Genomic DNA, 25,369 nt, shown 5'->3' with positions numbered 1-25,369 from the left:
AAAAATTGCTCAGGCATATCCTCTTCCTGAAAAGTTGGGCAAATCAAATCCCCATCAATTACTCCCCAATCAGTCCATTCTCAATTATCGGCAGTGATGTAACCTCCCATCAGGAGTGCTATCAAGTGACGCATACACATTAATTGCCTACTCACCGATGCTCAGTTTGGATCTTGACAGACCACATCAGAGCCTTGGTCCAAGGAGTAAGGTGAGAGTGACTGCCATCGATGCAGCATTTGACCGAGTGTGACATCAAGGCACCTGGTTAAACTGAGATCAATGAGGATCGTGGGGAAAATGGTCCAGTAGCTGGAGTCATACCTTGGACAAAGGAAGATGGTTGTGGTTATTGGAGGTCACAGCCCCAGGACATCACTGCAGGAGTTCCTCAGGGCAGTGTCCAAGGCTAAACCATTTTCAGCTGCTTCATCAATGACCTTCACTCCATCACAAGGTCAGAATTTTTCTGAATGAAGACTATTGCCTGCCTGCAGCAAAATCTAGATGGCATTGGCATTCAATATCATTATCATCATCGAGTCCCACGCCATCAATATCCTGAGGGTCAATATCCTGAGGGATTGGCATCCCATTAAACAACCCTAAATGTTTATTCTCTCCTTCACTGACACACAGTGGCTGCAGTCTGTGTTATCTCCAAAATGCACTCAAGTTATTTACCCAGGTCTCTCTGACAGCACCTCCCGCATCTGCGATCTCTAATACCAGGCAAGACAAGGGCAACAGGCTTATGAACACACCACCTTCAGGCTGCCCTCCAAGTCTCACACCATCCTGAGATGGAAATATATTGGTGTTCCTTCACTATCACTGGATTTACCTTACAAACTGCACTGTGGGAGCACCTTCACCAGAAGGACTACAACAGTCCAAGAAGGCGGCTCTCCACAACCACAATTCAGGGTGGGCGGTAAATGCTTGCCCGGCCGTTGTCACTAAGATTCCAAATTGGATATATAAAGAAAGATTATAATCATTAATAACTAATACTTTGTAACTAATCCAGATTTATTTACTTGCTTCATTTTAAATTCCTCAGCTGCTGTGATGGGATTCAAACATGTCTCTGGATCCAAAATCCACGTCTCTGGATGTCACTTACATGCAATGATGAGTGCCTCCAGGCTACAATGTTTAGTGCAAGCACGTGCTCCTTCTCCTGTCACTCACATCAAGGGATATGGGGAAAGAATGGGAATGTGATATTGAGATCTTTGATCAGCCAAGATCCTACAGAGTGTCAGAGCAGGCTCAAAGAGCCAAATAACCTACCCCTGCTCCTATTTTCTATGTTTTTATGTTGTTGTGTGCCCACTCTGTGAACACCCTTACTTGCTTTACCACCTCAGTAAGGAGTTGGCGGGCTGTAAGATGTCCTATCATAATGGGAACTGTTTACTTCACTTATTCTTCCATTTTACACTCAGCAATAGCAAAAGGAATTGTAAGCATGTATAAACTATGTTATAAGAATGACCAGATGTATATTTTGGCAACAAGGGCTTGATTTCACGATGTCATCAGACTCATGGCCAGTAAAAACTTCATGGATAATCACATTCCAATCATTATTTTTTTATTCCTGTTTTATTTCTTCTTCTTTCTCATTAGCAGGAGGAGAGTCACAAAATATTTGCTGTCATTTATTCATAAATCAGAGCTGCAGTTGGTTGACTGTGCACTCTTTATTCCTGTTTTAAAAAAGGAAGACCTGGCTAGATTGGGAATCACCATCCTTTACAACAGTGTTGTTTTTAATCTCTGTCGGATCAGATTATTTTCAAATCCGCAGTTTCTTTCAGGAGTCCAGGAACGAGTTGAAAACGACTTGGTGCTTCACAAAGTTTTATTGGAAAAGTTTAAAGCAAAGAAACAGTCACAGAGCACATGGAACTAGCTTTACTGCTGGGAGATGAGCTGAGACAAAATGAACTAAAAATGAGCTCGGGCCGGGGTGGTGGGGGTGGGGAAGAGAGCAAGAGAGAGATTAACAAAAAAACAACACTTTATACCTGAGATAAGAGGTACTCCTTAGCTAACAATAGTCCAATCAGAAAACCTATCAGGTATCTGCAGCAAAACCAACCAATGAGAAAACACATATTCACCTGATGGATGAACCAATAAGCTAAGAAACAGCCATTCCTTGTACAGCCACTTGAGGTGTATTGAACACGATACATGTTAAAAAACTACTTAAAACAGTCGAATCCAAAATCCCTATATTCTTAGCAGTCAGGGACACACCTTTTTGAAACTGCACACTCACTTGTTCAATGATCTAATTGTAAATTTCAAGTCAATTCTGTAATTTCAGATTCTATCTACACAATGTCTGCATTCAGCATAGCTACTCTAGTTCACTGCTCTCGTTCTCTTCATAAAACATTATGTTTCATGTGCACGATAAATGTTAAAACCAGTAACAATAAGTGTGCCATGTTTAATGTGTTCTCCATTCTGAAGATTTGGAATCAACAATACTAAATGTAAACACTTTAGCTTAAAGTTCCTGCTGGATTTCTTAGTGCAGTTTTCCTGGTACTGAAGTATCCATCAGAAAAGATGGCAGAGTTTTAAATGCAACTTCCATTCAACACAAAATGAGTTTTGGGCAACACCAACTAAGTTTCTTCTGTGCTAGATTAATTAAAAGCTGTTGGAAGAATCCACAAAATGTGCTGCATCCCTCTTCAGGGTGAATCAATCACCACTACGATTTCGACTAATTGCAATCTCCAAAATTTAAAGCTGCAACTGTTTAAGGCCACATGCTAATTACCATTCTTATGAGCTTCGTTCGCTATTTTGTTTAAATTTATTTAAAAAACCCCTCATAGTTATATCGCTCTAGATAATAAAAAAAGTTGTTCCATTTTAAAGTGAAATTTATTAACTTAAAACAGTGGTAGATTTAAAAATATTTTCCTCTTTTGATAAATGCATTTTCTGTTGTACTTAGCAAACTTCACCAAGTTGCTGTACAAGTAACTCAAATAGTTCCTCTTGAAATAAAGGCAATTACCTGGCTATGAAGGCTGAAATAGCATGGGAAATTAGATAAAATACATGACACTGCATAACCAATGCCAGAAATATAAAGAAATATTTCACAGTTCTCAGTGAAGACACATTACAAACAGAAAGAAAGACTTGACTGGAAAAGTAATCCATCTTTGCCTAAGTAAGGATTGAAAGAAAAGGCACATAAACTTATGAAGAATAGTCACACGCCCAGAGAGAATTTTATAAACCAAGGACAATTAAAAAAAGTGTTAAGGAGGAAAAGAGAGTAACTAGCAAAAAAAATGAAAATAGTATGTAAGAGTTTCTACAAGTATGCACAAAGGAGGAGGAAATAAACATTTACCCCTTACAAACAGAGACAGGGGATTTATCAATGGTTTCCCATTACGAATTAATCATTACTTGTTATTCGGGTTCTACCACTAAGAGCAGCAAGTTCCTCACAGAGAAGCTTCCCCTGCCCGATCAATGTGTAACATGTTTCTACAGTGGTGCACTCTCAATAAGTCTCGTCCCTTGGAAAGAGGCCATGTTGATGCTCAGTCTGTCAAGTTCCTTGTCAACCACAGCTGTCTTGTGGATATGGTTGCCCAGCGGCAGATCACACACACAGGCCTGATGTTCTATTTTGTCACTCAAAAATCCATCACCATCTTTTTGAGTGTGTTCGCCTGGTGTGATGTGTGTGGTCCACTTGCTGACAAAGATTCAAAGTTCCAAATACCCATATCAGGTCAGCACCTTGCTGGGCAACAGCTGTCCAGCTAAAATGGCCACTAACTGACTAGTGGGATGTAATGGCCCCTTCCAGCACTGGGGGAGGTGGGGTCGGGGGGAGTCCATTAGCACCCCATCTCTAAGTCAGTCGAATTGAGGTTATCACATGTTATTGCTGTCCTCCACATCATATAGCAAAACCAGAGGAAACCCACGCGGTCACAGGATGAACTTGTGAACTCCACACAGACAGTGCCTGAGGTCAGGATTGAAATTAAGTCCCTGTAACTGTAAGGTAGCAGCTCTACTAGATGTGCCACTGTGTCACCCACTGACAGTAAAACACTGATAACCTGGCATCCAATTGTTTGGAAATCCTGTGGGTCTGGCATCTGGCCCGCTCTTTAGTCCAGAAGGTGAGCCCAGGATCCAGAGTGCGGCAGAGCCGGGGTCTGGACTGTGGGCCGGGTGTGTGGCCAGAGCTGGGGTTCTGAAACACTGGGGGTCAAAACATGGGTCGGTTTGTGGCTGGAGCTGGGATCCAGAGTGCCTGTATATTTCCTGCTCCCTTTAAATTCACTGGAAAATTTATTATACTACCATACAATATGTAAAAGAAGTAAAGGTGTGTGTTAGATATTAATAGGAGTAACATCCAATAGTCCAGAAAATCTGGTCATCTCCCACCATCAAGTTACCAAGGGTCCCAGATTATTGGATTTTGCTGCATTGGGATTGTGGCTGATCTGCATTCCCACTTATTCCCCAATAACCTTTCACCCCCTTACTTATCAAGCATCTATTGACCAGTGTCATAAGAATATTCAAAGACTCTGCTTCCATTGTCCTTTGAGGAAGACAGTTTCAAAGACTCACAAACCCACTGAGAATTTTTTTTTTGCCTCGTCTTTAGTTGGTGACCCCTTAATTAAAATGCCCTGTTCATAAATAATGTGCCACATTTAATGTGTTCTCAGTTCTAAAGATTTGGAATCAACAATACTAACAGTTTAGCCTAAAAGTTCCTGCTGGATTTCAGCATAGTTTGCCCGGTATTGATATATCCATCGGAAAAGAGGGCAGGGTTTAAAATGCAACTTCCATTCAATATCGAATGAGTTTCAGGCTGTACCCCAGTTGAGTTTCTTTCATGCCCATTTAAAAAAACACTTGTGTTGGAAGAATGGACAAGATGCGCTGCACCCCTTCCTGAGGGTGAATCGATCACCGCAAGGTCTCTGCAATTTGCCTACTTAAAGCTGCAGCTTTGTGACAACAAGGCCAAATGCTAATTACCATTTTGATTATAAATTTTGTTTAAATTTACTGATATAAACCCTCACTGCTGTAGCCCTCCAGGTATGAGAAAGTTGTTCCATTTTAAGTGAAATTTATTAATTTAAAAACAGGTGGTGGATTAAAATAATCTGTTTACCAGATCTTTGCCCGCTCACTTAAACTATCTATGTCCCTTTGTAGGCACCCTGTGTTTTCTTCACAACTTACCCTGTCATTTGCTTCATGCAGAGATCACACTTACAGCTGCAATTCAGTCTATCTATATCCGTACTTCAGATTTCCGTATCAACAGTTTTTTTTAATCTTTATCCTTAATTCCCACACAACTGCCAATTTCTATTTTCATGGCCAGTGTTTCACTTCTTTTTGCAACCCTTTGCATTATCGTGATATTGTTACTGTGTGCCTGTTGTAAAAGTACAGGGTTGTGGAATTTCTATCCCTCCTCCCCTTTCAGATAGTTATCCACTTCCCATCCTCTTCATTATTTCTCCCAGTTCGTAGGGTTCCCACATTCTGGATGTGGGCCAATTCTCTTAGCTTAAGCTGTAAATGGAATTGGCAAAACAGTAGTTTTTCTCCAAATCCTCCTCAATGTTTTACATTGTGCTTAAGTAGAAAATTAAAGAAGGAACGTGACGTTGAAGCTATTGCTGGTGTGAGAATATTAACTTACAGATCACTAATTTTAGAGGAACATGTACAAATTCTCCAAGATTAGTGATGATATGAAACTCTTTTGGGTTCATATAGAACATAGAACATAGAAAACCTACAGCACAATTCAGGCCCTTTGACCCACAAAGCTGTGCCGAACATATCTCTACCTTAGAAATTACTAGGCTTACACATAACCCTCTATTTTTCTAAGCTCCATGTACCTAACCAAAAGTCCCTTAAAAGACCCTATCGTATCCGCCTCCACCACCATTGCCGGCAGCCCATTCCACGCATTCACCATTCCGAGTAAAAAAAACTTACCCCTGACATCTCCTCTGTACCTACTTCCCAGCACCTTAAACCTGGGTCCTCTTGTGGCAACCATTTCAGCCCTGGGAAAAAGCCTTTGACTATCCACATGATCAATGCCTCTCATCATCTTATATACCTCTATCAGGTCCCCCCTCATCCTCTGTCGCTCCAAGGAGAAAAGGCCGAGTTCACTTAATCTGTTTTCATACGTTATGCTCCCTAATCCAGGCAACATCCTTGTAAATCTCCTCTGCACCCTTTCTACGGCTTCCACATCCTTCCTGTAGTGAGGCAACCAGAACTGAGCACAGTACTCCAAGTGGGGTCTGACCAGGGTCCTACAGAGCTGCAACATTACCTCTCAGCTCCTAAATTCAATTCCACGATTGATGAAGGACAATACACCATATGCCTTCTTAACCACAGAGTCAACCTGTGCAGCTGCTTTGAGTGTCCTATGGACTCGGACTCCAAGATCCCTCTGATCTGCCACACTGCCAAGAGTCTTACCATTAACACTATATTCTGCCATCATATTTGACCTACCAAAATGAATCACTTCACACTTATCTGGGTTGAACTCCATCTGCCACTTCTCAGCCCAACTTTGCATCCTATCTATGTCCCGTTGTAATCTGACAGCCCTCCACACTATCCACAACACCTCCAACCTTTGTGTCATCAGCAAACTTACTAACCCATCCCTCCACTTCCTCATCCAGGTTGTTTATAAAAATCACAAAGAATAAGGATCCCAGAACAGATCCCTGATGTACACCACTGGTCACCAACCTCCATGCAGAATAGGACCCGTCAACAACCACTCTTTGCCTTCTGTGGGCCAGCCAGTTCTGGATCCACAATGCAATGTCCCCTTGGATCCCATGCCTCCTTACTTTCTCAATGAGCTTTGCATGGGGTACCTTATCAAATGCCTTGCTGAAATCCATATACACTACACCTACTGCTCTTCCTTCATCAATGTGTTTAGTCACATCCTCAAAAAATTCAATCAGGCTCGTAAGGCAGGACCTGCCCTTGACAAAGCCATGCTGACTATTCCTAATCATATTATACCTCTCCAAATGTTCATAACTCCTGCCTCTCAGGATCTTCTCCATCAACTTACCAAGCACTGAAGTAAGACTCACCGGTCTATAATTTCCTGGGCTATCTTTACTCCCTTTCTTGAATAAGGGAACAACATCCGCAACCCTCCAATCCCCTGGAACCTCTCCTGTCTCCATTGATGATGCAAGATCATCGTCAGAGGCTCCAGAATCTCTTCCCTCGCCTCCCACAGCAGCCTGGGGTACATCTCATCCGGTCCCGGTGACTTATCCAACTTGATGCTTTCCAAAAGCTCCAGCACATCCTCTTTATTAATATCCACATGCTCAAGCTTTTCAGCCTGCTGCAAGTCCTCACTACAATCACCAAGATCTTTTTCCACAGTGAATACTGATGTAAATATGTTATAAGGAGAATCCAAACAGATTTCACAACTTGGATCTCCTGCAAATTCAATCCAATATTGTGGGTAATGGAAATATACAGCAGATTAGGCAGTATCTGAGGATAGGATGACAGGTAAATGAAACTTCTATAGGATTGGACAAGGTTGGGTTAAACAAGTTTTAAGGTGCAATAAGAGGGCAGTGGGATGAAAAGAACAAAGGGGGGTCCCTGAGGAGACAGGCTAGAGAAATGAAATGATGATAGGGATTCTGTGCAAGGCAACAGGGAGTGGCAATAGGACATGTAAATAATGGGGATGTTTAAATCGAATAGTAGTTTCATTTCTTGAAGTTGTTTAAAAACATGAAGGTCAAAATTTCAGTTGGAATCCACATTATTTTTCTGACAGTAATTTGCATGCTTTTTTGTCAAATTTTAGAATTTTTTTAAGCTATTGTTATTCAATGTGAAAAGGCTTATTTAATATTAACAGACACAAATGGCTAATCAAGGTTGCTTTATCCAGTTGGATTCTGTCTGTTACTTTGGTTCCTTATTGTCCTTGGGCAGGCAATTCTTCCTAAACAGCTGCCGTCAATGACTTCAGTCACACCAATGAGTATTTTTGAACAGAGACTCCTTTTGAAGCTCAAGAAAAAACACCGGAGTTATTTTTTTTGTTTCGTATGACTTACTTCTCTTTTTTTTATTTTTGATATGAATTCTACAATTTCTTGGACTATGCAGTAAGTTTATTGCAACTGCCAAATCACATCATTATCAACATCAGAAAAATATATACTCATAAATTGTCTCATTGTATCAGCTCATACATGGAATTTTTCCAGAAAGATTTAAAATTGCTCTGCAATAAAGATAAGCACTGAAGCAAAAATGAAAGAAAATCTCATTTGATCTGTTTAAAAATAAATGTTTTGAACAGATTCTGACGAAACATTTCAAGAAATACTGCCCACTTTTGATGGGATGGAATCCCTTTAAAGTACAAAAAATGTTGAAAATTATGGAGCATTTTGACAGAGTAAATAAGAAAAAAGCTGTTGCCATTGACAGGAGAGTCAGTAACCAAAGGACAGATTAAAAGCAATTGGCTGAAAAAGCAGAAGGGAGATAAGAAGATTTTTTCTTTAAGTGCAGTGGTTTATCATGAAATGGAAAGGATTGTCTGAAAGGATGATGTGAGCAGATCCAATAATACATTTCGAAAGAGAACTGTATGCATCTGTAAAAGATGAAACATTTGGCAGGGTGTTGTATGAAATCGTTCTTTTAACTGTCTTAAGGATCAAGGACTCTGGAAACGAGCTTTGTAGACCAAGACTAGTTTAATCACAAAGGCAAACGCGGGACAGAATGGATGGGAACAGACACACACTCACTCACGCACAGGATACCACAAACATGAGAGGGGAAGCGCAAATGGGGTAAAATACACTCACACACACACACACACACACACACACAATAATACACACAAGCACACAGTAACAATGTACAACTTCAGGATATAACACTTCAGTGCCCGTCCCACACTAGCATTGGCCCTTAATGCTCGCTGACCATGTGGTGACGCACTCTTACCAATGATCTCTGCAGCATTGTCTCACTACTCCTGGGGTCATCAAAAGAGGAAGGGCTAGTGGACACAGCCCTTTTGATGGTGCTAGGAGGCTGGGTGGAGCCTCACTGTTATGATTTAAACGAGTCAATGGTGTGGAAGTCAAAGACAAAGGTTCCTTCCACAGCCAATGGTCAAGCAGGTTCAGAGACAAAGGATACTGGTCAGGCAGGTTCAGATGCAAAAGGTACTCTCACACTTGAGGGGTGGGTGGAGCTGCACCTTGATTGACAGTAGTGTCACTTCCGATCAGAGGAACAATGCCGTCCTCCGGTCAGTGGGGGGTCAGTGTCGTTACTGTCATGTGACATTCATGTGGATTTCTCACAACACAGGGCTATGTGGAAAAGCAAAATGGTGGGAACTCTTTCAAAGAGGTGACATGGGCAAAATGGGCTAAGTGATCTGCTTCCCACATGTAAAGTCCAAGTCGAGTTTATTATCATCTGCACAGTACGTGTATACAATACATTGGTGCAATGAAAAACTTTCACAATTAATGTAATGTTGCACCATGGAATCCTTGCCACCATTTTGACCATTCAGTGAGAATAACACTGTGTTAGTCTTGGCCTCATGGTTCAAACACTGTCATTGACAGGTTTACCATGACAGACTGTGAGCTGCCAAGACACACTACGTCCTCCAAGCTGAGTAGAGGAAGAGTGTTTCTTCTTAATAAACCTTCACTCTCCCTCCAAACATTTGCAATTGGACTATCAAAGAGCATTCACAGAGGTTGGTGAACATGCTCTGCTTCTACCAGTCTTGAAGTATAGTATAATCAGTTGAGCCATCCATTTCTGAATTTGTACAGGGGACTGAGATTCACCAGGAGCAGTTTGTAAGACACATCTGCGTTTTGAATTGCTGTGTTCAAAATAAAAGTAGAAACTGCTGGAAATAATTAGCAGATCTGGCAGTTTCTATGGAGAAAGAAACAGAATAAATGTTTCAGAATCAATAAACTTTTATCAGAAGTATGAAAAAGATAGAGATAAGCATGTTTAAGATGCAGAGAAAAGTGGAAAGGGAGGGCAAAAGATATAAGATAGAAAGCTGCAAATATTAATTTATTTCTTTAGTATTTGCATGTATTCTCAGTCATAAACATTTTGATGACCAGGTGCAACTCACTGTTGTATCTGGAGCACTCATCCACTTTGTGTGCTATGGTTTTGTCTGCACCTCAGCTACAGCCTGAAGACCTCAACAGTGCTAGTTGACTGCATGGGTGCCTTTCTCAGGCTGGATGAATCTGGGGTGAATCCAGGCAGGTAAGTGTGAATAACCTGGACAAAAACATAATGATATCTGGTGCCAGACTCCAGTCTCGCTGCTCCAGTGCCTCCTCTGTTATGTCCTGGTATGATGGCCTTGACTCCAAAAAGGGTCCTGATGCAAGACTAACCTGAAGGAGAGAAATGTGGTTCAGATTCAATGGCCAGAAAATTCCTGTGACGATGTATAGTGATGGATTAAGCAATAGGGCCAAGGGTTTGTTGTATGCTGAACAAGCACACAAACCACTGCTGCTGAGTTAAGAAGGGAAATTTTGAAGTCTTACGGGCAGTAACATTTGCTCCCAATAAGGAGCCTGTCAACTTGTTAATCATGTTGTAATGGTATTTGATCTTCGCTGCTATTTTACTCAGGTGCCTTTTATATTTTAGTATTCAATCAAGGTAAACTTTGCATGTAAAATGTCTATCAATATCTCGCTCTAAGTTACTGAAGGATCTAACTAAGGTTGAACTAACTAAGAGCTTTGTCAATCAAAAGACCATACAGAGAAGAACGGAGCATTTATTTTATTAGTGTGCTTACTGTCAAAGATGGAACTGGTTCCAGTCAGTTTGATACTCGCATTGTAATAATCTATGCACAATTGATGGTCGCAGATCTTAAGGAGGTACCCATGCAATTTTATACAAGCCATATCTATTATAAATTGCTTAAATTGCTGTTGATTCATTATGATGTTTAGTTTGACCCTAGCGCAAATGTGCTGGAGATGAAGCTGCTAATCCTGAGTTGGTAACACTGTGCTTTGACATAGTTGCCCACTTTTGCAGGGTCATCACTTGTGCTCAGAAAAAGTTGCAGCGTACAGGGCAAAATTTAATTAAAGGATAAAAACGAATGCCAGAGCAAGGTGAAAGAAGCTGACAAAGGGACAGAAAGAATAGCACAGTCTGAAGATAATGGAAAAGGAAGAAGCAGAATCACAGTCTAGAATTACTTAAGGGAGATACTGTGGAAAATGTTGAAAGCCTGAAATAAAAACAGAAGATGCTGAAAATGCTCATTTTGCTACAGTGCTTCATCCAAAATTTTCATGCTGCCTCGAACGCAAATCTCACAATTGTCGGAGTTCTTTAAGATGAAGAATTTGTTTTATTTACAATTTGCACAGTATAGATTTTCAGAAAGTGTAGTGTTTGCAACATAAGTTAAATCGGTTTATTATTGTCACATGTACCGAGGTACAGTGAAAAACTTTGTTTTCCATGCCATCCATTCAGATCATTTCATTACATTAATATATTGAGGCAGTGCAAGGGAAAAGCAATAACAGAATGCAGAATATAGTGTTTTTGTTACAGAGGAAGTGCAGTGCAGGTAGACAATGTCATGCAAGGGCATGACAAGGTCGATTGTGAGGTCAAGAGTCCATCTTATCGTACAAGGGAACGGTTCAATAGTCTTATAACAGTGGTATAGAAGCTGTCCTTGAGGCTTGTGTTATGTGCTTTCAGTCTTTTGTATCTTCTGCCTGATAGGAGGTGGAAGAAGTGAAAATGTCTGGTGTGGGTGGGGTCTTTGATTATGTTGGCTGCTTTACCGAGGCAGCGAGAAGTGTAGACAGAGCCTATGGAGGGGAGGCTGGGTTTCATGATGTGTTGAGCTGTGTCCACAACTCTCTGCAGTTTCTTGTGGTCTCGGGCAAAGCAGTTGCCATGCCAACCCATGATGCATCTGGACAGGATGCTTTCTATGGGGCATCTACAAAAATTTGTGAGTGTCAACAGGGACATGGCCGAATTTCCTTAGCTTTCTGAAGAAGTAGAGGCACTGGTACACTTTCTTGGCCATGGTGTCTACGTGGTTGGACCAGGACAGACTTTCAGTGATGTTCACTCCTAGGAACTTGAAGCTCTCAACCCTCTTGACCTCAGCACTGTTAATGTAAATACAAAGATTTTATTTTTGTGTCTGTCATCAACAAATATCTCTTCCCTTCTCTCTCAGCCAGTCCTTTCCCAACCTCTGTAGTTTCTCTAGCTGACGTCAGGCAAGGCTTTAGGGTATGGAGGGAGAAAAAAAATCTACCCTCTGGTGACTTCCACTGGGAAGTGCACATAGATTGATGCTGGCTGAGTCCAGGATCAAGGACAAGCTACCTTCCATTGAACAGCCTGCCAATATTTTGCTACCAACATGCAAAATGGACATGTAGTACTAGGTATCAGAGGTTGGTGGTGCATATTAAACTATACACAGCAAGAGAAAGAAAACTAATCCCCAAAACTGGCTGCTGAATTTGCATGGGCAGTGATGTCAGCCACCTTGAATTTGTAAAGTCGTCCAGCCAATGATCTTCCTGTACTGTCAATTCTTGATAAGCACATTAGTATTTTGTGGGCAAATGTGCTTGAATCAGGATTATGCTTTGATAAGGATTTCTTTCAACTGCAGATAAAAAAGCCAATTTGCAGCCCTTTGTATCACAGCCATTTGTTCATTTGTTCAGCAATTCGATTGACAGAGAAGCAGATAACAGGTAACAAAAACACACATTTTACACAGGAGTGATTTAGATTTTTAGGAGCATCCTGTTATCTCAGTATAGATTTAGAACGGTCAAGGCATAAATTTCAAAAAAAATGATTTCTTTTCGAAAAGCGCATCAGGGATGAAATTCCCCTTTTGCTTGTTTTGTTGCCTCCAAGATTAACCACTGACAAATGAAACTCCAGAATATGCAATTCTGAAACAAAACCTCTTTGAGAATGTGAAGCAGGGACTATGTGGGGAAAAGTACATAAACTTTTGTCAGCAGAGTGTGAATGCCATTAATCAAACTGGTACAGCTGTAGCATCCTTCACTGAAATGGTTGACAACTGGTGCCAGATGCCCGTTAGAGTTTAGATAGACGCTAGTTAGAGTTGTACATTTATGTTAAGCTATTGCATTTGGAGTCTGAAGTATTGACGAACAGGACTGTTGCTTTGGTGCTTGCAACACTGCAGTTGGATTGAAGGGAAAGTTATTTGGCAAATTGGGAATATTTCAAATTGAAATAGATGGGAAATGGTTTATTGCATTTAAAATGACTGGAATAAATCAGAGGTAGTTGTATTTGCATTTGGAATGAATGGGAAAATCAGGCAATAGTTTATTTGGAGCCACCTGCACTAAAACATTACTCATGTAATGCTCCATATTAAAATGTATGTAGCTCTGAGTATGTATATAAAAAAGGGATTACACATTCAAAACTGCCATTCATACATTTATTATTAAAGGACCAAAAAAAAAAACTTTAAGTTTACTAGTTTAATAGATTAGATTGAGCACATCTGATCTTTGCGTGTGCTTCATCTCCCTAATAAGTTCCTATAGGGCAAAATCTGAATCTTTATCTAAATGCCCCGCAGTATTCGAGACAAGGTCAGTGAAACTTGTGGTACAAATCAGTACAAAGGGGTATGATTTAGTGGCCATTACAGAAACGTATTTGCAGGGTGGAGATGAGTGGAATTAAAAATCCAAGGGTATCAGGTAGTACGGAAGGATAGGCAGGAAGGTAAGGGAGGTGGGGTAGTGCTCTTAGTTAAGGATGAGATCAGGGCGATAGTGAGACACGATATAAGATCCAAAGAGCAGAATGTTGAGTCCATCTGGTTAGAGATTAGGGACAGTAGAGGGAGAGTCACTGGTGGGAGTTGTCTATCGGCCACCGAATAATAACATTACAGTGGCACAGGCAATAAACTAAGAAATATTTGATGTATGTAAGAGTTGAACGACAGTTGTCATGGGGGACTTTAACTGGCACATAAATTGGGTGAATCAAGTTGGGCAAGGCAGTCTTAAGGAGGACTTCATAGAATGTATCCGTGACAGCTTTCTTGAACAGCATGTTAGTGAACATACAAGGGAAAATGCGATCTTAGATCTGGTCCTGTGCAATGAGCCAGGTAAAATTAACGATCTTATAGTTAGGGACGTTCTTGGAAAGAGTGATCATAATATGACTGAATTCTCATACAAATGGAGGGTGCAATAGTTCGATCTAAAACCAGTGTATTATGCCTAAACAAGGGAGACTACAACGGGATGAGGGAGGAGTTGGCTAGCATAGACTGGAAACACAGGCTGTATGGTGGGATAGTTGAGGAACAATGGGAGACTTTCAAAGAGATTTTTCATGGTGCTCAACAAAAGTATATTCCTGTTAAAAGCAAGGACAGTAAGGGTGGGGAGAGCCAGCCCTGGATAACTAAGGAAATAAAAGAAGGCATCAAGTGAAAAGCTCATGCATACAAAGTCGCCAAGAGTAGTGGGAAACTGGAAGACTGGTAAAACTTCAAAAAGCAACAAAGAACCACCAGCAAGCAATAAGGAAAGGGAAGATAGATTATGAAGTAAACTTGCACAAAAATATAAAAACAGACAGTAAAAGTTTTTATAATTATATAAAGCGGAAAAGTGTGGCTAAAGTGAACGTAGGTCCCTTGGAAGATGAGAAGGGGGAATTAATATTGGGTAATGTGGAAATGGCCGAGGCCTTGAACAACTATTTTGTGTCGGTCTTCACGGTGGAGGACACGTCTAATATGCCAAAGTGTGATGTTATGGATGCAATGGGAGGTGAGGACCTCAATATAATTGTTGTCACTAAAGAGGTAGTGATGAGCAAAACTAGTGGGCCTAAAGGTAGACAAGTCCCCTGGTCCTGATGGGATGCACCCCAGATTACTGAAGGAAATGGAGGAATTTATGGTAGAGGTGTTTGTGATAATTTACCAGAATTCTTTGGACCCTGGGCAGGCCCCAGCGAATTGGAAAGACAGCGAATGTCACGCCACTGTTTAAAAAAGGATGTAGGCAGAAGGCAGGTAACTATAGGCCAGTTAGCTTAACGTCTGTAGTCAGGAAAAATGCTTGAAGCTATCATTAAGGAAGAAATAGCGAGACATCTGGATAGAAGTGGTTCCATCAGGCATACGCAGCATAGATTCAGTAAAGGCAAATCCTGTTTGACAAACTTATTGGAGTTCTTTGAGGATATAATGAGCAGCAGCGGATAGAGGGGAACAGGTGGATGTTGTCTACTTGGATTTCCAGAAGATGTTCAATAAGGTGCGGCATGAAAGATTTATCGATAAGGGATGCATGGAGTTGGGGGTAATGTATTAGCATGGATAGAGGATTGGTTAACCAATAGAAGGCAGAGAGTTGGGATAAATGGGTGTTTCTCTGGTTGGCAATCAGTGGTGACCGGTGTGCCACAGGGGTCGGTGCTGGGCCCACTACTGTTCACGATATACAATAATGATTTGGAAGAGGGGACAGAGTGCAGCGTATCTAAGTTTGCTAATGACGCTAAATTAAGTGGAAAAAGCAAATTGTGCAGAGGATGCGGAGAGTCTGCAGAAAGTCTGCAGAGAGATATAGATAGGTTAAGTGAGGTGGTCAAAGGTCTGGCAGATGGAGTAACAATGTTGGTAAATGAGAGCTCATCCACTTTGGAAGGAAAAATAGAAGATCAGATTATTATTTAAATGGTGAAAGATTGCAGCATGTTGTTGTGCAGAAGGACTTGGGAGTGTCTGTGCATAAATCACAAAAGGTTAGTTTGCAGGTGCAACAGGTTATGAAGGAGGCAATGGAATGTTGGGCTTCATTGCTGGAGGGATTGAATTTAAGAGCAGGGAGGATATGCTGCAACTGTACAGGGTACTGGTGAGGCTGCATCTGGAGTACTGCGTGCAGTTCTGGTCTCCTTACTTGAGGAAGGATATACTTGGCTTTGGAGGCGGTGCGGAGGAGGTTCACCAAGGTTGATTCTGGAGATGAGGGGGTTAGCCTATGAGGAGAGATTGAGTTGCCTGGGACTATATTCACTGGAATTCAGAAGAGGGGATGTTATAGAAACATATAAATTATGATATATAAGATAGAGGCAGTAAGTTTGTTCCCATTGGGAGGTGAGACTAGAGAACTAGGGACATAGCCTCAAGATTCGGGAGAATAGATTAAAGGTGGAGATGAGGAGAAACTGCTTTTTTCCAAGGAGTAGTGAATCTGTGGAATTCTCTGCCCAGGGAAGCAGTTGAGGCTACCCTTATTAAATATATTCGGTAGATTTTTGCATCGTAGGGGAAGTAAGGGTTCTGGAGAAAAGGCAGGTAGGTGGATCTGAGTCCACGGACAGATCAGCCATGACCTTATTGAATGGCAGAGCAGGCTCGATGGGCCAGATGGTCTACTCCTGCTCCTATTTCTTAAGTATCATTTAAAATTTTAATTATAATTTAATATGTTGCAAACACCATTTGTATAGAAAAGTCCAAAGGTCATCATGTGTATGAGGATTTTAATTTTAATATTTATTTATTTATTAGTCACACGTACATCAAACACACAGGTGAAATGCGTCTTTGTTGGTGGAATGTGCTGGGGGCAGCCCGCAAGTGTCGCCACGCTTCCGGCGCCAACATATCATGCCCACAACTTCCTAACCCGTACGTCTTTGGAATGTGGGAGGAAACTGGAGCACCCGGAGGAAACCCACGCAGTCATGGGGAGAATGTACAAACTCTTTCCAGACAGCAGCAGAATTGAACCTGGGTTGTTAGCATTCATGGGCTGAAGGGCCTGTTTCTGTGATGTATGAGTCTATGAATCCATGGCTCTCTTCCCCAGAGCCCCTTCTTAATATTCCACATTTTTGAGATGTCCATCTTAAACTGTTTTAACAAGAGCCTCCTTTTCTCCATCCACCAGAAATAGGAACACATTTGCCTGTTGGTATTACATCTCCAGGCCCTCATGCAACCTCCCCCCTTCCCCCCAACACATAACTAAACCTCCCCATCCAACAGTGTATCCATTTACCATTCTCCTGTATAGAATTTGGTTCTCCTCTGGTGTTGGCCTTCCAAAGTCCTTTACTTCCTGCAGATCCTGCCACTTCAGGAGAGTAGGAATGGTGAGACAGGGGCCCAAGGAGATTGATGGATTGAGGATCGGTGAAGGATGATTGGCAGGTCGAGCCAGGTAGGGGTGGAGTTGGGAGGCGGAGGTGGGTGAATGATGGATGGATGCAGAGAGAATATTGAAGGAGAGACAGATGGAGTGAGGTGGGGAGAGGCGAGGGTGAAGGTGGAGACAGCTGCTGGATGGTGATAAGCAGGACAGGAACCTTGGGCTCCTGCCTCACCACTTCCCATCTCCTCTTTATACCGGCTATCTCCCCTCTCCACTCTCAGTCCCGATGCAGGGTTTTGACCTGAAACGTCAACAATTCCTTTCCTCCCCCACAGAAGCTGCTCGACCCGCTGAGTTCCTCCAGCAGAATATTTGTCGCTCCAGATTCCAGCATCTGCAGTCTCTTGTGCATCCATTTATTAAAACCCCATCTCCACATTAATAGATCTCAACTCTTGCCTTCCCATTGAGCAGAGAACATTAGAGCAATTTTGACAGTGGATGATGGTACAAAATGAGCAACATCAAAGTAGCCATCCATTACACATCAGTTTTATTTTCCTTTTCATTGACTTCAATGTAAAGGAAAATAGAGCATGATGGATAATGGGCAGCCGACTCAATACGGCCTTCTGTGCAATATTATCCAAGCTAAAATGATCTCATTGTATTTTCATTGCCAAATAATAAAGAACCATTGTGTAGCCTATAAATGTCTGCTGGTACTTGCAGTGCAGCAACATACCTAAAAGGAAGAGGAATAAATATTTGTGAGTATAGAGAATTAAGGTAATGACAATTACATTGCTCGCTAGTCATTTAATTAATTATTAAGACGGGATCTCCTGGTGGGCAGCCATTTTAATTCCACTTCCCATCCCCACACTGACACCTCTTCCAGGTCGAGGTGAAATGCAAATTAAAGGAACAGCCCCTCATATTCCGCCTGGGAAGTCTCTAACCTGGCGGCATGAACATTGAATTCTCAAACTTCTGGCAACTGCTCCTCCTCTGTCACTTCCCCCCCTTTTTTTTTCATTTCTCTCTCCTGCTGATCCAACTGGCCCCCATCACCCTCTCTCTTTCCCCTCCCCTGCCCTCTCCATCTGCCCATCGCCCACACTCTCGTCCCACTGGTTCCCCTCCCCACCTCCCTCCCTCTATTCCATGCTTCACCTTCCTCTTCCATCAGATTCCATCACCTGTAGCCCTTTGTCACTTCCAGCCATCACCTCCCACCTTCTGACATCACTCCCACTCTGCCCCCTCCCTCATCTGCCTATCACCTTCCTCACCTGGATCCACTTGTCACCTGCCAGCTCTTGCTCTGCCCTTCCCTCCACCTTTTCATACTGACTATCTGTCCTCTTACTTTCAGTCCAGATGAAAGGTCTCGACCCGAACATCGACTGTCCATTTCCCTCCCATAGATGCTGCCTGACCCGTTGAGTTCCTCCAGTGTTTTGTGTGTCGCAATTAATTATCAAGCACATTATGAATACACGTATCCTCATGTATTTAATGTGTCCTTTCAGGGCAGTCAAATTCATGTCACTGTGCACACTGCTGATATGGAGACCTTTTTGTTTCAAATAGTGATAAACTGAAATGATGTTTACATATCCTTCCTTCAGTTCTGTATCCTGCCTTTATTTTGCATTTTGGTTCCTTTAGCAACAAAGCTGTTGGTTACCTTGATCAGTCGTGAATTTGATACAATGTGCAAGGGAAGGAGTTGCACCTCTCCCCATTAAATTCACACCAGGTGCATTTATGTGCAGTACTCATAGGCTAGCAAACAAAAGTGGAGATCTTGGCTGATATTTCCTTTTCCTTCTTCTGAAAGAGCAAAGTCGGTGAGATCGGGCATTGATTGAATCAGAATCGGGATTTATCATCACTGACATATGACATGAAATTTATTGTTTTGTGGCAGCAGTACAGTGCAGAGACATAAAATTGCTATAAATAGCAAAAAATAAATAAATAGTGCAAAACAAAAAAGAATAATGAGGTAGTGTTCATGGGTTCATGGACTGTTCGAAAATCTGATGGCGCAGAGGAAGTGTGGGTCTTCAGGCTCCTGTACCCTCTCCCTGATAGTAACAAGAAAAGGGCATGTCCCAGGTGGTAAGGGTCCTTAGCACTGGATGCTGCCTTCTTGAGGCACCGCCTCTTGAAGATGTGTTCGATGGTGGGGAGGGTTGTGTACGTGATGGAGCTTGGCTGAGTCTGCAACCCTCTGCAGCCTCTTGTGATCCTGTGTATTGGAGCCTCCATACCAGATGGTGATGCAACCAGTCAGATGCTCTCCACTGTACATCTATACAAATTGTCAGAGTCTTCGGTGACATACCAAATCTCCTCAGACTCCTAATGAAATAGAGCTGCTGGCATGTCTTCTTCATAATTGGCATCACTGTGTTGGGCCCAGGACAGATCCTCTGAGATACTGATGCCCAGAAGCTTGAAGTTGCTCACCCTTTCCACTGCTGACTCCTCAACGAGGACTGCTGTGTGTTCTGGTGTTGGATTGTCGATGATTATTGAGCTATGTTTCAGTGTTTAACTTAATATCATGGTTTCTTTCCTGAATAATCATATTTCTCATACTTTCTTATTATATTGGTTGCCAATTAAACCAAATTAAATGTAGCACACAACAAACCACAGCAGACAGTGACTTTGCCAATAAACTGTATTTCTTATTAATCACGATTAGTTTAAACAATGCAAAGATTCACTGCGTAATACCAAAAAAAAACTTGATTAACTCTTGGTTACACAACTGCTTAAGCAGTTTCACAACCTCCGAAACTTATTAAGTTTATTCAGATATTACTGCTCTAGATGAAGCTGGCTGGGGTTTCAATGTGGCGAGTTCCTCTCTGAGTCATATACTTGGAGTCCTTCTTCTGCAATTATTGGTCTCTGGAGTTATTGCTATCGATCATCTCAAGAAGCACCTTTTCAGATATTTTATAAAGAAATTATACTTTTCAGATATTGCTTTGATTTTATCACCAAATTATATGGCTATAAGCCAACTCCTTTTCCATATATATACTTGTGGTATGATACTGCCAAATTCTTGCTGGTTCCCAAAATCACCTTGGCCACTTGGTCTGCAATTATCAGAGTTTAGACTTGTACAAAACTGTACTGGTACGCTGTATCTCAAAAGTGTCTGTCTCTCTCGGTATGAGGGACAGTGGGGAAAACACAGCACATAAAGTTGCTCAAGTGCAAAATTACAGCAGCCACATTCCCACACCGACATTTATCACATCGTCCTTTCAGCTTCATACTGACCAAGTCCCTTTGTTTGTTTCAATTCTTCCACTTAATATTTTCTTCTTTCCTCGACTGTCTACCGACAGAAGGAAGCCATTCAGTCCATCGAGCCCATGCCAGCTCAGGGAGCAGTCCCATCAATTCCTTTCCCTCACTTACATCCCTGATAATCCATTCTCTCACACGTGCCCATTAACAAACCCTGATTCTCACATCACCCACCTGCATCAGGAGTGACTCATCAGTCGATCAACCCAACAACCTGCACCTCCTAGGGGTATGGGAGCAAACTCGAGCTCCTGGAGGAAATCCATGCAGTCAAAGAGAGAGTATGCAAACTCCATGCAGACAGCACTCGAGTCATGATTGAACCTGGGCCACCAGAGCTGTGAGACATCAGCACTACCTGCAGCACCACTACGCTGCCCTTAATGCAAATCAATCTTCTTTCTCTTTGTCAATGATGCACCTTTTAAAATAAACTTTATCCAAATTAAGCTGATGTATCATTTAGTATAAAGGCATAAAATATATTTCTTGTAAGTATATTTTAAGTAAATTATTAAATGCAGTAGTTTGTATCAGTGATTATTAGAATTAGTTATTTCTATACTGTCTTCAATGCAAGGTGCAAAGAAATCCAACACTCATACACACAAACTGAACAGTGGTGGACGGGCATTCAAGCTACATGGTTAACGTCAGGCAAGGAATGGAGGGAACTACAATCTTGCATCAGATGAATTAGCACTTGCCCATTTAGCTGCAGCTGAATGTGGAAGAACACAGCAGTATTACAGACTGCTGTCAGCAACTATGAACAGTCCCATCCTCCATTTTCCCCCTCTGGCTGTCTGTTTTCACTTTTATTCCTCATTAACCTCCTTATATGGTTTAGTGTCATGTTTAACATTTCTGTGAGCAGCCTTGATCCATTTTATTTAATCAAAAGCACTTATAAATGCAAATTGCTCTTGTTTAGCAGACAACAGTGCAGTGCACTGGCACATATTTCACTCTGGTATGTAAGCTGTGCTTCATGTTTTCTTCCTCCAGCTTAGCAATGTCCACCAAGTGACGTTACTTTCAACACCTGAGCACAGGACTAAACTTTGGCAAAAGTAAGCACTTCCAAGACTGCCTCCTTCGCATCTGATACAGTAATTGACTTCACTATATCCCATCTCTTCACACCAAAGAAAAAAACATTTATTTACTGCACTCTCTTCACATTCAAGTTAGAGAGGCAATTGAACAGCAGTTTGTAAACAGGTTACATCGCCTTTGACTTTGTTTTTCATCATTTTCAATGAGACCAGTGGTTCCCAGTTTAGTGGTGGGATTGAAGGGTGGGGAGAGTTACCAAAGGTTGTAGGGGTTCCAAGAGAGGTGTTATAACGGTTAGTAATTCAGTAAGAATGTTCACAAAAAGATATACCCAAGCCTCAGGGTGGGTAGCAGTCTGCATGAATCCACAGGATAATCCCAATTCTTTAAAAAAACGGACTCATGATATCACCAGATATATTTATCGGGGCATGTGTTTATACCAGTTCCCTTATATGATGAGATGGACTCTTGACCTCACAATCTACCTTGTTACGACCTTGCACTTTATTGTCTACCTTCAATGCACTTCCCTGTAGCTGTGACACTTTACTCTGTATTCTGTTATTGTTTTTACCCTGTACTACCTCAATGTTCTGTGTAATGAATTGATCTGTATGAACGGTATGCGAGACAAGTTTTTCACTGCAGCTCGGCACAAGTGACAATAATAAACCAAAACCAACACCATTACCACATGTGGGGATTTTCATTCAGAGGTTGTGAACCATTGACCTGGGCAATAATTACAATGTTGTGTGAAAATTATTTTGCATTCCACATTTTTCATATCTTAACTAAAAGAAAATCCTTTAGAAATATAAATAAATCCCTGATTAAAGCAAGCAACCAATCACACTTAAAGGTTGCCTCTTTGTTCCAATTTTCCAGCTGGATAGATTTAGCTAGATGAGGTATCCATGGCAGGGCATCCCCCATTGTATGTTCTTTCCTCAGTAAACAGCATTGTTAATCTCCTTTTAATCCTTGTGATATAATGACTGAGTCACAGTGCAGGCAATGCGTAAAGACTTCTCTTATCCTTTTAGTCCCCTTAATAACAGCTGTTTTTCCCAGGTGTCTTGTACAACTTGCTTAATTTTCCTGAGTCTGCCCTCTGCATTTCACTCTTCATGGTTTGGCAGGAAATTACAAATGGACTAAGCCTATAATCCTGTACCTCCCATAAAGTTCTTTCATGTTTCCAAGATTTTCAGCTTCACCATTCTGTCCAGGAGTTTGTTCTGTTTGTCTTCAATGGAATCTGATTCCGGCACCAATTCACGTTGGGCATTCCTTTTCTGATTAGCTTCTGTGCAAAAAAAATCTCATTTTCCCTGTGTAGTTTTTGTCAATTATTTTATAACTGCGACTTTTGTTTACTGATTCATTGGTCAAAGAAAAGAATCTTAAACTACTCCCTCTCCCAAAAATCCCTTATTGTTTTGGATTCCTCATTTAACACTTCTCTTAAACTTTTCTATCCTAAGGAGATCAGTCCCAGCTTTTCCCTTCTCCTCACAGTCCCACAAACTTGCTTTCATCTTCATTAGCCTCCCCTTTAATGTGTCCTCTACTTCCTTCTCACTATTTGTTACTCTAGTTATTGTGGAGAATTGATAGCACATATTACTTGGTTTAATAACCCAAAACTTTGACTGTTTTGTTTTCCACCAATGCTGCCTGATCTGCAGTGTGTTTCTGGCATTTTTCTATTTTTGTGTTAGCTTTCCCATATCTGTTGCTTCATATAATTAGGTTTGCTTCTTTCAATGCAATAATCCAGCCCAGATTTTCTGTTTATGTTAATCCCAAAATCAAATCGAAGTGCTGCACTTTGGGCAGACACGGTAGTGTAGCGGTTAGCGTAACACTATTACAACGCCAGCAACCCGGGTTCAATTCCGGCCGCCACCTGTAAGGAGTTTGTACATTCTCCCTGTGACCGTGTGGGTTTCCTCCAGGTGCTCTGGTTTCCTCCCACATTCCAAAGACGTATGGATTAGGAAGTTGTGGGCATGCTATGTTGGCACCGGAAGCATGGCAAAACTTGCGGGCTGCCCCCAGAACACTCTACGCAAAAGATGTATTTCACTGTGTGTTTCGATGTACATCTTGATAAGGATTGGGCATAAATGGCAGTATTGAGGAACAGAGAAACCTTGGTGTCAAAGTCCATGAATTCCTGAAGGTAGTAGCACAAGTAGATCAGGTGGCAAAGAAGGCACAGGAGTTGTTGGCCTTCATTCGTTGGGGTACAGAGCATGGAGGTCATGAAACCATTCCATAAAACATTGGTTAGGCCACAACTGGAGTATTGTTTGCATTTCTGGTCATCACACTTTGGGAAGGACATGGTTGCACTGGGGAGGGTGCTGAGGAGATTTACCAGGATGTTGGCTGGGACTGAATGCTTCAGTTATGAGCAGACACTAGATGGGCTGCGTTTGTTTTCCTTGGAGCAGAAGAGGCTGAGGGGGGGACCTGATTGTGGTATACAAAATAGTGAGTAACTTTTCCCGATAATGGGGACATCTGAAATCCAAGGGCATAGGTTTAAGGTGAGGAGGAAGAGGGTTAGAAGGAATCTGAAGAAATATTTTTCACGCAGCGGGTGATTGGATTCTGGATCGCACTGCCTGAGAAGGGGGCGGAGCAGCTACTCTCACTTCTTTTAACAAGTGTCTGGATGAGCACTTGAATCACCAGGACATAGAAAGCTTTGGACCAAGTGCTGGTAAATGAGAATGGTATACACAGGGACTTGATGCTTGCAGAGGCATGGTGGGCTGAAGGGCTTTTATCACTATTGGGTGACTCTATGATTTTATGACTCTGTACTGTTGAATAGCAAAATGATAAGGTGCTTTAAAATGGAGGGCTAAAGGAGTCCTGCATTTTGCAGGTGCCATTTTTTGGATAAGAAACTTAGTCCCTGGCCATGAAATTGGGCTCACTGTTTCATTTTCTTTGGTATTAAGGATGTTTTCAACTTGCTGGTTATTGTGAATGAACTTTTCAGTGCTACAGTATTTGGCAAATTGGATAGTTCAGTAGCACATGTTGACACTAGATGTATACAGAGTTGGCAGTTATGTCAGTTAGAACATAGAAAACCTACAGCACAATTCAGGCCCTTCGGCCCACAAAGCTGTGCTGAACATGTCCCTACCCTAGAAATTACTAGGCTTACCCATAGCCCTCTATTTTTCTCAGCTCCATACACTGATCTAACAGTCTCTTGAAAGACCCTATCGTATCAGCCTCCACCACCATTTCCGGCAGTCCATTCCACGCACTCACCACTCTCTGAGTAAAAAACTTACCCCTGACATCTCCCCTGTACCTAATCCCCAGCACCTTAAACCTATGTCCTCTTGTGGCCACCATTTCAGCCCTGGGGAAAAGCCTCTGACTATCTACCTGATCAATACCTCTCATCATCTTATATACCTCTATCAGGTCCCCCTTCATCCTCTGTCGCTCCAAGGAGAAAAGGCCGAGTTCCCTCAACCTACTTTCATAAGGCATGGTCCGCATTCCAGGCAGCATCCTAGTAAATTTCCTCTGCACCCTTTCTATGGCTTCCACATCCTTCCTGTAGTGAGGCA

This window comes from Pristis pectinata, chromosome 23, assembly GCF_009764475.1.
Source record: "Pristis pectinata isolate sPriPec2 chromosome 23, sPriPec2.1.pri, whole genome shotgun sequence".
NCBI lineage: Eukaryota > Metazoa > Chordata > Chondrichthyes > Rhinopristiformes > Pristidae > Pristis > Pristis pectinata.
Note: the sequence above shows the minus strand (reverse complement) of the source record.